The sequence below is a fragment of the Solanum lycopersicum genome, chromosome 7 (genome assembly GCF_036512215.1).
Source record: "Solanum lycopersicum chromosome 7, SLM_r2.1".
Taxonomy (NCBI): Eukaryota; Viridiplantae; Streptophyta; class Magnoliopsida; order Solanales; family Solanaceae; genus Solanum; species Solanum lycopersicum.
This window is the reverse complement of record NC_090806.1, coordinates 60,253,197-60,269,959: the sequence shown is the minus strand read 5'-3', so window position 1 is coordinate 60,269,959 and position 16,763 is coordinate 60,253,197.

Here is a 16,763-nt window from a genome sequence, read left to right as displayed (position 1 = left end):
ATGGAGGCCATAGAGAGGTGCCACATCACCTTGTCTATGGTCCTTATATACATACATACATATATATATATATATATATATATATATATATGTATGTATGTATGTATTGATTTGTTTATTTTTCAATTAATACATCTATTTAAAAAAATAATTATTAATAAAACGAATTTATTATTTTATCATTAATAATTATGAAATAGATGCATTAAAAATTTAAGATTTTTAAGAATTTTATCTTTTTCAAAGTAATTAATTGGGGTACAATAGGTAAAAAAATTATTTTTTGACTTGTCAAAATGGACAAATGATTAGCGACAACCAAAAAAGAAAAGTAGACAAGTAAATTAGGTACAGAGAAAGTAATATTTTTCCTCAATTGACTTCGCAGTTCACACACTTTTTAAGAAACTATGAATACATAGATAATTTTACTATTATACTACCTCTATCCAATTTTAATTGTCATTATTTTCATAGAATCAAAGTAACAGAACTTTGAGTAACAGCCTATGATGTATTTTTTCATTATATTGATATGTAAAAATAGTATTATTTTTAGTATGTTTTGAGTTTTTGAATATCTAAATTTCTTTATTTAACATATCAAATTAATATAATCTAATTTAACTCTGAAAATTAATCAAATTGATTTTTGAAAAATGCAACATGACAAATAAAAATGGATAAAAAAAATATAAATATATAACAAAACTTTATGATAAAGATAAATTTTATAAAATTATCTATTAATTTCATGAAGTGAAAACGAGAAAGTATAAGTGAGCAACTAATGCTACAAAGTTTCCAAGAGCATTTAATTTCCACTGAGAAATTTGGAGCCAATTTGATTTAATGTGAAGTTTCTCCGGTTTCTATTTAGTTATCATCATTTTATTGTATTTTATATCTTTTACAAATTAGGTAAGTTATTATTATATTTTTATTAGTATTCTCTTAAAGTTATGTTTTCAATCAATGAACATAAATTATTTTATTTTAATTAATTTAGAAAAAAAACATAAATTCACTCTTAAACTTTTCTTGAAAAGTCAATTAATATTACATGCTTAAAGTATCACACGACCTATTACATTTACTATTCAAAAATGATTTTTTTATTCCACAAAACTGATATGACAAAAATTTTTTTAAAAAAAACATATTTAACAGTAAATAAAGTAAAAAAACAAATTAAAATCTTCCTTTTTACTATAACCTTGCCCCCACCCTCCACCCAACGCCTCTTGTTATTCTTCTCACATGCAACCATCTTCTTCTTCTTTATTTTTGTAATCATATTTTTAACTCAATTTTTCATCTACCCCACTATATACCTCCACCAAATCCTCTTCCCCCTTCCTCCTGTTATATTCAATTTTAATACATATTCGATTTCACTATTTTCATTTTGATTTTTTTCTTTTCAACTTTGTTGGTGGTTGATAAAATTAATGATTAAGTTTAAAAAATAAAGTATACTAATGATGAATTTATTAGCGTGAGGTGACAAAAAAGTGAGAATTAAAGGAGGTGGAGAAAAAAATATCAATATTAATAATGATAATAGTGATATTTGGTGATGGGTTTGTACCTTTAATTTGATGGTGATGATGTAATTTTGATAATTAATTTGTTTATGAGTATCAAATTTTGTTGTATATCTTTTTAATTTTTGTGGGGATAATAGTGATAGTATGATTTCGATGATGAATTTGATCGTAAGTGGTGAAATTTATGGTAATTATTTTTATTTTCATGGTGAAAATATAGATTTGGTAGCAATATGGTGGCAATGGTAGTGGTTTCATGGTGGTGTGAAGATGAACAATTGACTGATATAGAAAATTTTAGTCAAAATTTGACATGACATCCGATATGGCAGTGACATGGTATTGATGTGGTGCAAGTGTGATACACCTCTCATTGTAAGAGTGTGATGATACACGTCTTAGGGGTAAATAATTCACTATTTAGTAGCAGAGATGTGTATTACGTCACTATAATAGTTTATATGTGTAACTGACTTTCAGGACAAGCTCGGAAGTGAATTTATGTCTTTTCCCACTAATTAATTTAATCAATGGACATGAATTATTTACTTGTTTTTTTATGTCTGTCAAATTTATATTTCCGAAGCTAATACATCTCAAGAGTAATAAAAGGAAAAATAGAGTTATTTATAAATTGATTTTGTGAAATGACAAGTACTAAGTAACATCTATTTTTAGTAAATACGATATGTAGTTGCGAGGGAGTACATGTTTTACATTGAAACAAGAGATGTTGGCATTTTGAATATATAATGTGATACTCCCTCCATTTTAAAAAAAAACCTACTTTTTTTTAGTTTGTTTGAAAAAATGATCTTTCCTTTTTTTTATATATTTTAATTTCAATTTTTCACGTGGCATTTTAAGGTCATAAACTTAAAAGCCATTTGATATATTTTTTATAACTTTAATGTAAGACTATAAAATTTTTAAAAAAAATCTTTTATTTTTTTAAATCCTGTATCGAGTCAAACAAAAAAAAAGGAACATCTCTTTCATTCGTTATTACATGTTTAATGTTGACTTGATACACTTTATAAGGAGTAATAACAATTTTAACATATCATCCCTTAAATTTAATAAATTCAATATTTTTAAAAATGCATTCAGATATAACTATGATAAAGAATAAGAATAAATTAAATACGAAGTGGGAACGTATCTTTTGTAAGGTATTAAAATCGAGTAAATTAAAATAAATATTAATTTGATATATAGAAGACAAATAAAAGTATTGTAAGGTGGGAGTATTATTCTTTGATAATTATCCTCTTTTTATATCATTTTACAGTTTGTTTCTATTAATAGCAAATCAGTTACTAATATATAAGAAAGGATAACCTAGTCAATATGCGTGCTTGGCAGCATAGCAAGAATAGAAGAAAAAAAACACTTTAGGGGCATTTTTGTTTTTTAATAGTTTTTTTAAAAATTTATTTATCATATATGTTCTGTCTTTTATATATTTAAGAGTTGTATAAAACATAATGAAAATCGTATTATTTGAAAACTATTTAAAAATTATTGTAAATCTCATAATCAAGAACTTGAATTTTTTAAAAATAAATTAAAAAAATTGATTGAACCAGTGCAACATAAATTGAAACAAAGGAAATCATATATAATATTTGAAAATTACATAAAAAATACTAAAAATTATAATAATTAAAATTTTAAAATATTTAAAAGACAAAGAAAATGCAATTTAATTCTTGAATCAGTGCCAAATAAATAGGGATATATAAGTAATATATATTGTTTAAAGATGGTATAAAATAATATATATCACAATGATTAAAAAATTGAAGACATAGAAAATAAATTTGATTTTCAAAATTTTATTAGTGCCACATAAATTGGACAAGGAAGTAATATATATTATTTAAATATTAAGAAATACATATTAGAAAATCACAATAATTAACTACTTTGAAATTTGTTACAAACAAATTGATACGACCAGTGGAATCAAATTAACCCTTCATCTCTTCTCTCGTAAATAAAATCTGAAAATCTGAAGCTGTAAATGAGGAAGAATGACCACTTCAAGCCTTGTCTTTGAATTTCATCAAGTCTATACTCCTACAAGCTTTGAAGCTGGGGGCATTTGTACACATTAACATTTTGTGGTACTCTAAAAGACGTGTTTAATTTAATATGGACTCTAGAAGGTGTGTTTAGTTTCAATTATATTTCTTAAGAATTACTCAACCCTAAACCCTAATTCATTCATATATAAAGGTACTAAATTCATGTCGAATATTCCGCAAATTGATGGAATAATCATATAGAGGTCATTTAATCATCATAGTTCGAGAAATATGTCACTAACGGCCCTCGAATCATGATAAATCTTAAGAGATTAGAATCAAGAGAGGAACAGAATTGTACCCGCAATCTTGATCAATAAAATTATGTTTCTTCATATTTTTTTGTATTAGTAATTTACTTTTGATCACTTTAAAATTTGTTACAAACAATATTAATATTATATATATTATATCAACAAAATAATTAATCTATTTGATGATTCCTTCAACATTGGTTGGCAATAAAAAATATTTTTCAAAAAATAAGTTTCTTAAGCCATGCCATAATATTCATCATAGTGTCACGATCTATTGATTCTCAAAGTAGTAGTCATTGCAATGTCTTTCTAGGAGTAATATAATATTTATATACTAACCAAAGTCTATAAATATTATATATGTATACATGTCGTATATATAAAGTAACACTACCAAGAAAAAGTCTGATAATATTGAAGGAAATTTTATGAAATTGGTGGCACGTTATTGTCTAAAATTGCGTATGTCATGGCAAGTAATTTGAATGAACAAGTCAAACTGGCCTGAGAGTTCAAAGGAAATAAACAAAGTTATAGTTTTAAACGCGCGCGATTCATATAAATAATTCTTATATTATCAAGTCATGTTTATTTGTTACAACAGATAACATGTTTTTATGTTTTTAAGATTTCAAATCATGATATCTCATAAGAAAATGTACTATTTTAATAATGTGATATTACAAATAATTATTTAGATACGAAATATGAATTCTAAAAGAAGATACTTGAGAAAGTTAAATATGATTAATTAATCCTCTAATTTTCTACTTAAAGACCAGTTTATCGACTTTTTGAAGTGTGAAATGGACTCGAAAGGAATATATTTTTTTGACAAATAAAAAAAAAGGTTACGTGGGGCTGATTTGTTATGATGATATTAACGGCGCATAAAGACCATATAATGATATTGATAGGTAAATTGCATATGAAAATGATATTACACCAATAAGCAATTTTAATTATGTTTGTAACATTTGAACCATTCAACAATAAGAGGAAAAAAAAAGGATAATGTGGTTTTGTTTACTTGTACATTTTTGATTGGGTATATGTTAACTGGGTTAGTTTGAATTTTTTAAATATTAAATTAAATTTGTGATAATTTTTAAATTTTTAAATCAAAAATCAAACTAATAAAATTTGAATTTTTTGAGTTAGTTCAAGTTTTTGAAATACCAAACTAAATTATTGTGTCCAGTTTTTAAATTTTTAAAACAAACTAAACTAATTAACTTTGAATTTTTTTATTTTTCCGGTAAAGTATTTGTACAAACTCAATTAACTCGTACTCCTAATATTTCTTTAGTCCAACCAAAATATAACTATTTACTGTGTTTCTAAAGAAAAATGAAACAAAATATGAGATGAATAATGACACTAAAAATTTAATAAATAATAATAATGAAATTGTATAAAATAAATATTGCAAATTGATAAGTCTTAAAGAAAATGGTCATAATTTAAAAATATTGAATCATGCTAAAATAAATTTAATAAGAATTAATTACATGAATAAACATTAAAAAATAGATCATGTATTTTAAATGTCTGAACGAATGTAAAACTAAGAAGCATATGTTCAACATTATTGTCATTCTTAGTGTTGAATTAATTTATTTTGTTAGCATTAATATTGATTTGATCTTAAATTAAGTTTTATTAGAGTTACTAATATCTATGGACTATAATCTTTATGAACCATTTAAAATTTTAAGACTCAAAATTTTTTAAAAACATGTTAAAAGATAAAAACTATGAAAACATATAAATAATATTTAAAAACACATCAAAATAAATATTTTTCGATTCGATTTTCTACGTCTCTGTATTTTTTCCAAAAAGAAAAAAAGAAGAAAGTTACATCCAAAAGGGAATAGGTTATCGAGATGATTATATAACTAAACTAACACTTACTACTTATTTTATACTAGTGTACTTAGCCTCGATTCGCGCGGTTATGAAAATGATTAAAATAAAATTACATATTAATATCAATAATTACTTTAATAAGAAGAATTTTTTTTAATCACATAATTTTATAAAAGAGAAACTATGAAAAATATTTAGATTAAATATGAAATTTATTAAGAAATCAATATATGTGAACTTCAAAAAGTTAAATATTAAAAATAAATTTTATAGAGAAAAAGGGAAGGTAATAAGAATTGAGTGATATTAGAACTACTTAAATGTAAACTTGTGATCATTTTTCTTTTTTATTTGAGATTTTCTTAGTATAATTTATATATATTAATGTAAACTTTACATCTAAGCGTTCTTTTATGCTTATTTGTGATTTTATAAATTATATTCTTAGTATAATTTTTCGTCAATGTATAACTCGGATTACTATTAATAGTTAGTATTCATGACTATATAGTTAGCCAACACTATAATAAATCATTATCCACAATTACTATTACTTGTCCTCGTTATGACCCAATCATCACATGTTTTAATTATTTTTAATTTACAATATTAGATTAATTTAATATTTGTATTAATGACTTTTTAATAATTAAATTTTAAATAAGAAAAGTTTAAAAATCTTAATTAGTTAAATTTCATACTTATTATTGTTGTTATTATTATTATTATTATTATTATTATTATTATTATTATTATCATTATACTTAGGTTTAGATATCCAATTATTTTTGGGACAACTTATATTGGAAAAAAATATAAAATTTAAAAATAACATAAAAGAGAACAAAAGAGAGAATTAACTACGAAAAAAAGATTCAAAAAAATGACACATACACAATTTCTATTTCTTTTAATTTTATTTGGCTTAAACACAAAATATTAAAAAATATTTTTCACATTTTAAATAAATATTACATTTAACATAATAAATTTCTAAGAATAAAAAGTCATAGTAATTAAGAGGTAATATGACTTTGAACTTTTATAACACAATAAGAGTAATATTTGTACATTATTACACTAATAAAGAATATTAATTATAGAAAATGAAATATAAACAAATTAGAGTTATTGAGACAAATATTTTATTATAAGTAAATAGATCGGTAGGAAAGCAACTAAATTTTTAAAATTATAAATTAATCATAATTTTGAAATAACTTTAGAACTCCCGAAAAATAACAAACATGAAAATATAAAAACTTATTAATAAACAACTTGAAATATTCTAAGAAAAACAACAAAAATGAAAAATTTAAGAATTGTAATTTTACATATTAATAAATAATTTTTTTTTGATAAAATCATGTGTATTTTAAAAATAATAAATTAACTTTACATTTTTATAATTTTGAATAGTCATTTAACTATATTAATTAATTTGGGGGTAATTTAGTTATTTTTAATAATAATGGGTCAAGTCTAAAATATTAATATAGGTTAATAAGGAGTGTTACTTTTAATAACATAAGTAATTTAGAAGAAAAGAAGATAGAAAGGGAAACAGAATCTACCTGTGAGTGGCGGCTGGCGTAGCTTCATTCTCGTCCAGGTAGGAGCAAACTGCAAAGCATGCTAACAATATATATATATTTTATAATAATTCCTTACCAACAATTAATGATAACCATGGGAGAAATATTATTTCCATAATTAATAACTAAAACATTAATATCCTATAACTAGGTCGGTAAGTATTATTTTGTAATTGTTAATTGGGAAAAAACCAAATGTGTTGATAATGATGTACGTGTTTGGAAGAAGATTTAAACTTAGCCTTGAAACTTGGAAAATATGATCGTTGAATTGTTAATTGACATCAAGAGTTACAAACTTGATGATAAATTTGGGGTGAATTTTTAGGTCAAGGTTAAACACATAAAAAGTGTGAGTGTTGTTAGTTTTGAAACCTTATTGTGAATATATACTTGAATAGATTCCATTGGTTTGGAAGCTCAACGAAAACAAGTCTAACAGTAATTATTCGATTGGCTAAGGCAAGTGGATTTCTAAACTCTTGTTAACCGTACAAAATTCGTGTATTTCCTTGTGTGATGTTGAGAATGATTTGGAGACTTGTTGTTTATTTGTTGGTGTTGTATTTCTTGTTGTAAATTGTGCTTTGTTATCAAATGGTTATCTCCTCCTTTTCATTTGAGCATGTCATTTGCATTGTATCTGAGACATGGTTGTGGTAAGAGGATGATGTACTATTTTCGAGGGTCGTATCGCGCGCCGCGATGGATATTATATTTCGAGGGACGTATCGCGTGCCGCGAAGGTTACTATTTTATCAAGGGTCGTGTCGTGCACCGCGATAGATGCATGGACAGATATGTCCCCCATGGGTCCCAGTCTGAGAGACAGCGGGTGTGTATCGTTAGGAAAGACATGCATCACGATATTTGACATTGCATCTCATGGCATTGCACATTTTTATTATTGATGAACTTGAACATGTGTTTTGCTGATCTTGTGATTGTTTCTCTGTGAAGCTTGTGACTGTTGAATATTGAGTTGTTATTGAGAATGTGTAAACTGATAGAGTGTGGTTATTGAGTGGTGTGTTTGGTAAACTGTTAGGCTGTAGCGTGGAGGTTTAGATAGGGCATAAGGAGTACCCGTATTTTGTTTACTTAACTTGTGTTTAGAGGTTTGCTTGTTGGGTACCGCGTGGTTTGGTACTCACCTCTTGCTTCTACAAATTTTTGTAGGTTACGAGCCCGGATTTTTGTGATACCTTCCATTCTCTTCGTTTTCGAGGCATCTTGTGGAGGATTGTGAGGTAGTTGCTTGTCATCTCAGCGAACTTTCCTACTCCAGTTTATGACTTTGTTTTTATTTGACAGACAACTTCATTTTAGACTTCTAATTTATTTCAATTCTAATGTTTACATTAGAGGCTTGTGCACGTGACAACCTGGTTTTGGGGATTGAATTAATATGACTCGGTTTCATAATAGAAATTGTTGTTGGATTGTCATTTACTTCCGCACTTTGTTAGATTTTGGATTTTAGGCTGACTTGTCTTGGTGGGATAAGACGAGTGCCATCACACCCATTTTTAGGTCGTGACAAAATGGTATCAGAGCCCCAAGTTCATAGGTCTCACGTGTATACAAGCCGAGTCTACGTAGAGTCTCAAGGATCAGTACGGAGACGTCTGTACTCATCTCTGAGAGGCTATAAAGATTACTAGGAAACTTCCTTTTGTTCATTCTTTCTCATCGTGCGTAGTTGCCTTCGTTAGTACTGAGTTGTTGTATACTCTTTTGACAGATGACGAGGACTAGAACTAATTTTACTGGTGGTAGAGGGGAGGCACTTCCCGAGGCAGTTGTTGAGGCCCCAGCTAGGGGTAGGGGTAGATCTCGAGCTAGAGGTCGTGCTAGTAGTACGACAGTAGCCAGAGGTCGTGGACGTGGAGCAGCACCAGTGGGAGGTCGTGCTAGAGAGGTCTCTACAGAACCTCAGATTGATAACAGGGAGGACCAGGTTCCTCCAGATCCTGTTGTCACACCTTTGCTTCAGGATACACTATTGAGGGTCTTAAGTGTGCTTGAGGGCTTTTCTCAGGGTGGTGGTGCGACTACCACACCACATGACTCTCGTACTAGAGAGGGGGCTCAGACCCAAGAACAACAACAGGCTCCAGTTGTTCAGGATGCGGTGGGGCAACTACCAGTAGATCCCGCGGTTCAGAATGATGTTGCACCAGCAGTTGGGGGTCAAGTTTCATCGATGGTTGTTCTGACAGAGGATGAGAAGCGTAGGTATGAGAGATTTCGAAAGATGGACCCACCTCAGTTTCAGGGTGGGAAGAGCGAGGACGCTCATGAGTTTCTAACTACCTGCCGAGAGTTACTAGATGTGGTTGGATTAGCTGAGTCACATGAGGTTCGATATGCTACACTCCAGCTTCGTGGACCAGTGAGAGACTAGTGGAGGACTTATTCGGGATGTTTGCCAGTTAGATCTCCTCCAGTGACTTGGGAGCAATTTACTAATGCATTCCAAGATCGTTTTATCCCATGGAGCATGAGAGAGGAGAGTCGCTTGAGGTTTGAGAGTCTGAGATAGGATGGTTTATCGGTTACAGAGTATGAGGTGCGTTTTTGCCAGTTGTCTAGGCATACGTTGGCCATTATTCCAAATGAGACAGAGAGGATCCGCAGATTTGTGAGGGGATTGACTTTCTCTATCAGGTCAGCTGTGTTTCGGGCATCTAGGGAGGGGGCTTCTTTCCAGTCCATTGTGAGCGCTGCCAAAGAGGCAGAATTGATGGAGAGAGAGGAGTTTGGGGACCCTAAAAGGGCCCGTATATCAGGCCAGTTTCATGGTACCTCATCTGGAGGTAGGGGATCACAAAGAGTGAGTGGTTCTTTTCAGCAGCGGGGACCTATTCATGCATCTATGCCGACATTTGAGGGTGGCCAGATATCTAGGGGTTCTTATAGCCCGGGTCAGAGATCGTACGGTTCACAGCAGCGACCTACAGGGCGCGGAAATTTTAGTGGGTTTTCAGGGTCCACACAACAGTTCCCAGGTCAGAGATTTTGTTTTTCTTGTGGAGATCCCGATCATCTAATGCGCCAGTGTACTTCACAAAGAGGTTGTGGTGGGCCTCGACCTAATTCTTCATTCCAGACTAGACCACCAGCACTACAGGATAGAGGTCGTGGCAGAGTTCAGGCAGGTAGAGGTGATAAAGTTTCTAGTAGTGGTGTTGCAGCTTAGCAGAGTGGGGGTAGAGGTACCACCCAGGATGGAGGTGGATGAGGAGGCCACTGCTATGCTTTCCCCGGGAGACCTGAGGCGGAGACCTCTGATGCTGTTATTACAGGTATCATCCAGTATGCCATCGACCTGCGTCTGTGTTGTTTGATCCAGGTTCTACCTTTTCTTATGTGTCTACGTATTTTGTTGTTAAATTTGATATGATATGTGATAGCATGACTATACCTATTCGTGTTTCTACACCCGTGGGTAAGCCCTTAGTGGTGGATCGAGTGTATCGATCTTGTCTTGTTTCTTTGGCTGGGTATGATACTTGGGTAGATTTAATCATTCTGGGGAAGGTAGACTTTAATGTTATCTTGGGTATGGATTGGCTTTCTCCTTATCACGCTGTCCTTGATTGTAATGCTAAGACTGTAACTTTAGCAATGCCTGGTGTTCTGAGGGTTGAGTGGAAGAGTGTTAGTGGTTCTTATCCTAGAAAGGTCATCTCTTTTATCCGTGCTTAGAGATTGGTGGAGAGGGGGTGTTTGTCTTACTTAGCTTTTATTCGGGATACTAGTGTTGAACCACCTTCCATGGACTCTGTTCCCGTGGTTCAGGAGTTCCTCGATGTATTTCCTTCTGATCTTCCAGGTGTTCCTCCCGATAGGGATATCGATTTTGTTATTGATTTGGAGCCGGGCACTAAGCCTATTTCTATACTTCCATATCATATGGCCCCAGCAGAGTTGAAAGAATTGAAGGATCAGTTGCAAGATTTATTGAGTAAGGGTTTTATTCGCCCTAGTATATCACCTTGGGGTGCCTCTGTATTGTTTGTGAAGAAGAAGGATGGGACTATGAGAATGTGTATTGATTACAGAAAGTTGAACAAGGTAACAGTTAAGAATAAGTATCCTCTTCCGTGTATTGATGACTTATTTGATCAGTTACAGGGAGCACCATTGTTCTCTAAGATTGATTTGAGGTCTGGGTATCATCAGTTGAAGATTAGGGCATCAGATATCCCTAAGACAACTTTTCGGACCCGGTATGGGCATTATGAGTTTCTAGTGATGTCCTTCGGATTGACTAATGCCCCTGCAGCATTCATGGAGTTGATGAATGGGGTGTTTCAACCATACCTTGATTCTTTTGTGATTGTTTTCATCGATGACATCTTGGTTTACTCTAAGACAGACGAGGACCATGTCCGACACCTGAGGATTGTACTTCAGAGGTTGAGAGAAGAGAAGTTGTATGCCAAGTTCTCAAAGTGTGAGTTCTGGCTTACTTCTGTGACATTCTTGGGACACGTGGTGTCCAAGGAGGGTATTAGAGTAGATCCGGCCAAGATTGAGGCAGTTAGAGGCTGGACGCGACCTACTTCACCTACTGAGATTAGGAGTTTTGTGGGATTGGCAGGCTATTATCGACGATTTGTTCAGAGTTTCTCTACTATTGCAGCTCCATTGACTAGATTGACTCGACAAGATGTGGGTTTTCAGTGGTCTGATGAGTGTGAGGAGAGCTTTCAAAAGCTCAAGACTTTGTTGACTTCTTCTCCTGTGTTGACTCTACCTGAGGAAGGTTTAGACTTTACTGTGTATTGTGATGCTTCAAGAGTTGGTTTGGGTGGTGTGTTGATGCAGAAGGGGAAAGTGATTGCTTATGCTTCGAGGCAATTGAAGTCCCATGAGAAGAACTACCCTACCCATGATCTGGAGTTGGCGGCTGTGTTATTTGTACTTAAGTTATGGCGTCATTATTTGTATGGAGTGCATTGTGAGATCTTCACTGATCATCGGAGTCTTCAGTATATCTTTAGCCAGAGGGATTTGAACTTGAGGCAACGGAGATGGCTTGAGTTGCTGAAGGACTATGATGTGACCATTCTGTATCATCCAAGAAAGGCCAATGTTGTGGCCGATGCTCTGAGTAGGAAGACTCCTAGCATGGGGAGTCTTGCAGCGCTTAGTATTGAGGAGAGACCATTGGCTAGAGATGTGCAGATATTAGCTAATAGTCTTGTCCGCTTGTAGATTTCAGAAGAGATTGATGGGATGATTGCTTTTATTAAGGCTCGGTCTTCTTTAGTCAAGCAAATCCGTGCACACCAATTTGATGATGAAAAATTATGTCTCATTCGAGACAAAGTATTGAGAGGGGAAGCTAAGGAGGTTGTCCTTGATTCTAATGGTGTCTTGCGGATCGGAGGCAGAATTTGTGTGCCCAGGATAGACGATTTGATTAGATTGATTCTTGAGGAGGCTCATTGTACTCGGTATTCCATCCATCCGGGAGCGGCGAAGATGTATCATGATCTGAGTCAGCATTACTGGTGGTGTGGGATTAAGAGAGATATTTTAGACTTTGTTTCGAGGTGTTTGACTTGACAGCAGATCAAGTGTGAGCACCAGCGGCCGGGGGTGTATCTCAGAGGATGCCTATTCCTACTTGGAAGTGGGAGCGGATTACTATGGACTTTGTTGTGGGTTTGCCTACCACAGTGGGTGGTTATGACTCTATTTGGGTTGTTGTTGATAGACTGACCAAGTCTGCCCACTTCATCCCGGTTCGGGTAAAGTATACAGTAGAAAAGTTAGCCGAACTATATATCAGTCAGATTGTGTGACTACATGGAGTTCCTGTTTCTATCATATCAGATCGAGGTTCACTATTTACTTCTCACTTCTGGAAGGCATTACAACATGGTCTGGGTACTCAGTTAGATATGAGTACGGCATTTCACCCTCAGACAGATGGTCAATCTGAGCAGACCATTCAGGTATTGGAAGATATGCTTCGAGCGTGTGTGATCGATTTTGGTGCAAGATGGGATCGATATTTACCCTTAGCGGAGTTTGCCTATAATAACAGTTATCACTCTAGTATCCAAATGGCCCCATTTGAGGCATTGTATGGTAGACGGTGTAGATCTCCTATTGGTTGGTTTGATTCAGCGGAGATGGACTCTTTGGATACAGACTTGCTTAGAGATGCTATGGAGCAAGTTCGTATGATTCAGTATAGATTATTGACAGCTCAGAGTCAACAAAAGAGTTATGCAGACCGGGGAGTTAGAGCCTTGGTGTTTATGGAGGGTGATCATGTTTGGCTTCGAGTATCACCCATGAAGGGTGTGATGAGGTTTGGAAAGAAGGGCAAGTTTAACCCTAGGTTCATTGGACCTTTTGAGATTTTGAGCCGAGTGGGAGAGGTGGCCTATAAGTTGGCCTTGGCACCTAGTTTGTCGGCAGTTCATCCTGTTTTTCATGACTCTATGCTTCGGAAGTACATTCCGGATGAATCTCATGTGCTTTCACTTGATTCTGTGGAGTTGGGTCCAGACTTGACATTTGAGGAGGAGCCTATAGCTATTTTGGATAGGAAGATTCGAAAGCTTAGGACCAAGGAGATTGCTTCAGTAAAAGCGCAGTGGAAGCACCGATCAGTGGGAGAGGCAACTTGGGAGATAGAGTCTGACATGCGTGCCATATACCCTCAGATTTTTTAAGCTTCAGGTACTTTCTTTCACCTTATGTTCGAGGACGAACATGATTTTTAGTGGTGGATAATGTAATGACTCAGACCCGAAAGTTATTTTTTTGATAATTTTGAATAGTCATTTAACTATATTAATTAATTTGGGGGTAATTTAGTTATTTTTAATAATAATGGGTCAAGTCTGAAATATTAATATAGGTTAAATAAGGAGTGTTACTTTTAATAACATAAGTAATTTAGAAGAAAAGAAGATAGAAAGGGAAACAGAATCTACCTGTGAGTGGCGGCTGGCGTAGCTTCATTCTCATCCAGGTAGGAGCAAACTACAAAGCATGCTAACAATATATATATATTTTATAATAATTTCTTACCAACAATTAATGATAACCATGGGAGAAATATTATTTCCATAATTAATATCTAAAACATTAATATCCTATAACTAGGTCGGTAAGTATTATTTTGTAATTGTTAATTGGGCAGAAATCAAATGTGTTGATAATGATGTACGTGTTTAGAAGAAGATTTAAACTTAGCCTTGAAACTTGGAAAATATGATCGTTGAATTGTTAATTGACGTCAAGAATTACAAACTTGATTATAAATTTGGGGTGAATTTTTAGGTCAAGGTTAGACACATAAAAGTGTGAGTGTTGTTAGTTTTGAAACCTTATTGTGAATATATACTTGAATAGAATCCATTGGTTTGGAAGCTCAACGGAAAGGGAAGGCTCAAGTCCAACAGTAATTATTCGATTGGCTAAGGCAAGTGGATTTCTAAACTCTTGTTAAGCGTACGAAATTCGTGTATTTCCTTGTGTGATGTTGAGAATGATTTGAAGACTTGTTGTTTATTTGTTGGTGTTGTATTTCTTGTTTAAATTGTGCTTTGTTATCAAATGGTTATCTCCTCCTTTTCATTTGAGCATGTCATTTGCATTGTATCTGAGACATGGTTGTGGTAAGAGGATGATGTACTATTTTCGAGGGTCGTATCGCGTGCCGCGATGGATATTATATTTCGAGGGACGTATCGCGCGCCGCGAAGGTTACTATTTTATCGAGGGTCGTGTCGTGCGCCGCGATAGATGCATGGACAGATATGTCCCCCATGGGTCTGGCCTGAGAGACAGCAGGTGTGTATCGTTAGGAAAGACATGCATCACGATATTTGACATTGCATCTCATGACATTGCACATTTTTATTATTGATGAACTTGAACATGTGTTTTGCTGATCTTGTGATTGTTTCTCTGTGAAGCTTGTGACTGTTGAATATTGAGTTGTTATTGAGAATGTGTAAACTGATAGAGTGTGGTTATTGAGTGGTGTGTTTGGCAAACTGTTAGGCTGTAGCGTGGAGGTTTAGATAGGGCGTAAGGAGTACCTGTATTTTGTTCACTTAACTTGTGTTTAGAGGTTTGCTTGTTGGGTACCGCGTGGTTTGGTACTCACCCCTTGCATCTACAAATTTTTGTAGGTTATGAGCCCGGATTTTTGTGATACCTTCCATTCTCTTCGTTTCCGAGGCATTTTGTAGAGGATTGTGAGGTAGCTGCTTGTCATCTCAGCGAACTTTCCTACTCCAGTTTATGACTTTGTTTTTATTTGAAAGACAACTTCATTTTAGACTTCTAATTTATTTCAATTCTAATGTTTACATTAGAGGCTTGTGCACGTGACAACCTGGTTTTGGGGATTGAATTAATATGACTTGGTTTCATAATAGAAATTGTTGTTGGATTGTCATTTACTTCCGCACTTTGTTAGATTTTGGGTTTTAGGTTGACTTGTCTTGGTGGGATAAGACGAGTGCCATCACACTCATTTTTGGGTCGTGACAGTTTTAGTTTTTCTTTGATTTGTATATGTATGATTTAAGTTGTATATGAGATAATAAATTGGTTGTACTATTGGTTAATTATATATGTTACATAATTAATATCAAACAAGAGAATGAAGATCTTGAGGTATTTTTCTTTTTTCTTTTTATGTTATTTGTGTATGTATATTTAAGTTCAATAGGTTGTTTGTATACAAGAATTTAATAGTATGCATTACATGCCTTAGTTGTACATATTACATGGTATCAAGACACAAATGTATAAGTCAACAATTCTACAAAATTAAATATAGAAATTATCTAACATACAAACCAATCCACGACATATACATATACATATAGATATAAGTCAAATACGAATATTATTCACATATACATATTAATACAAGTCAAAAACAAATACTATTCACAAATACACATATTGATATAAGTTAATATAAATATTTTTCAAATATATAAATTTTTGTGTTAAAATATACAACAAATTGTATACAAATTATATAACATACAAAACGTTTAGAAACATATTGATATAAGTCAAATAAAAAATATTATTCACATATACATATTGATACTAGTCACAAATTTGTATACATGACATATACATATTGATATAAGTCAAATACAAATATTATTCACATATACATATTAATACAAGTCAAAAACAAATATTATTCACAAATACATATTGATATAAGTGAATACGAATATTTTTCAAATATATAAACTTTTGTCTTAAAATATACAATGATTTGTATACAAATAATATAATATACAAAACGTTTAAAAACATATTGATATAAGTCGAATACAAATATTATTCACTTATATATAATGATACTAGTCAAATACAAATTTGTATACA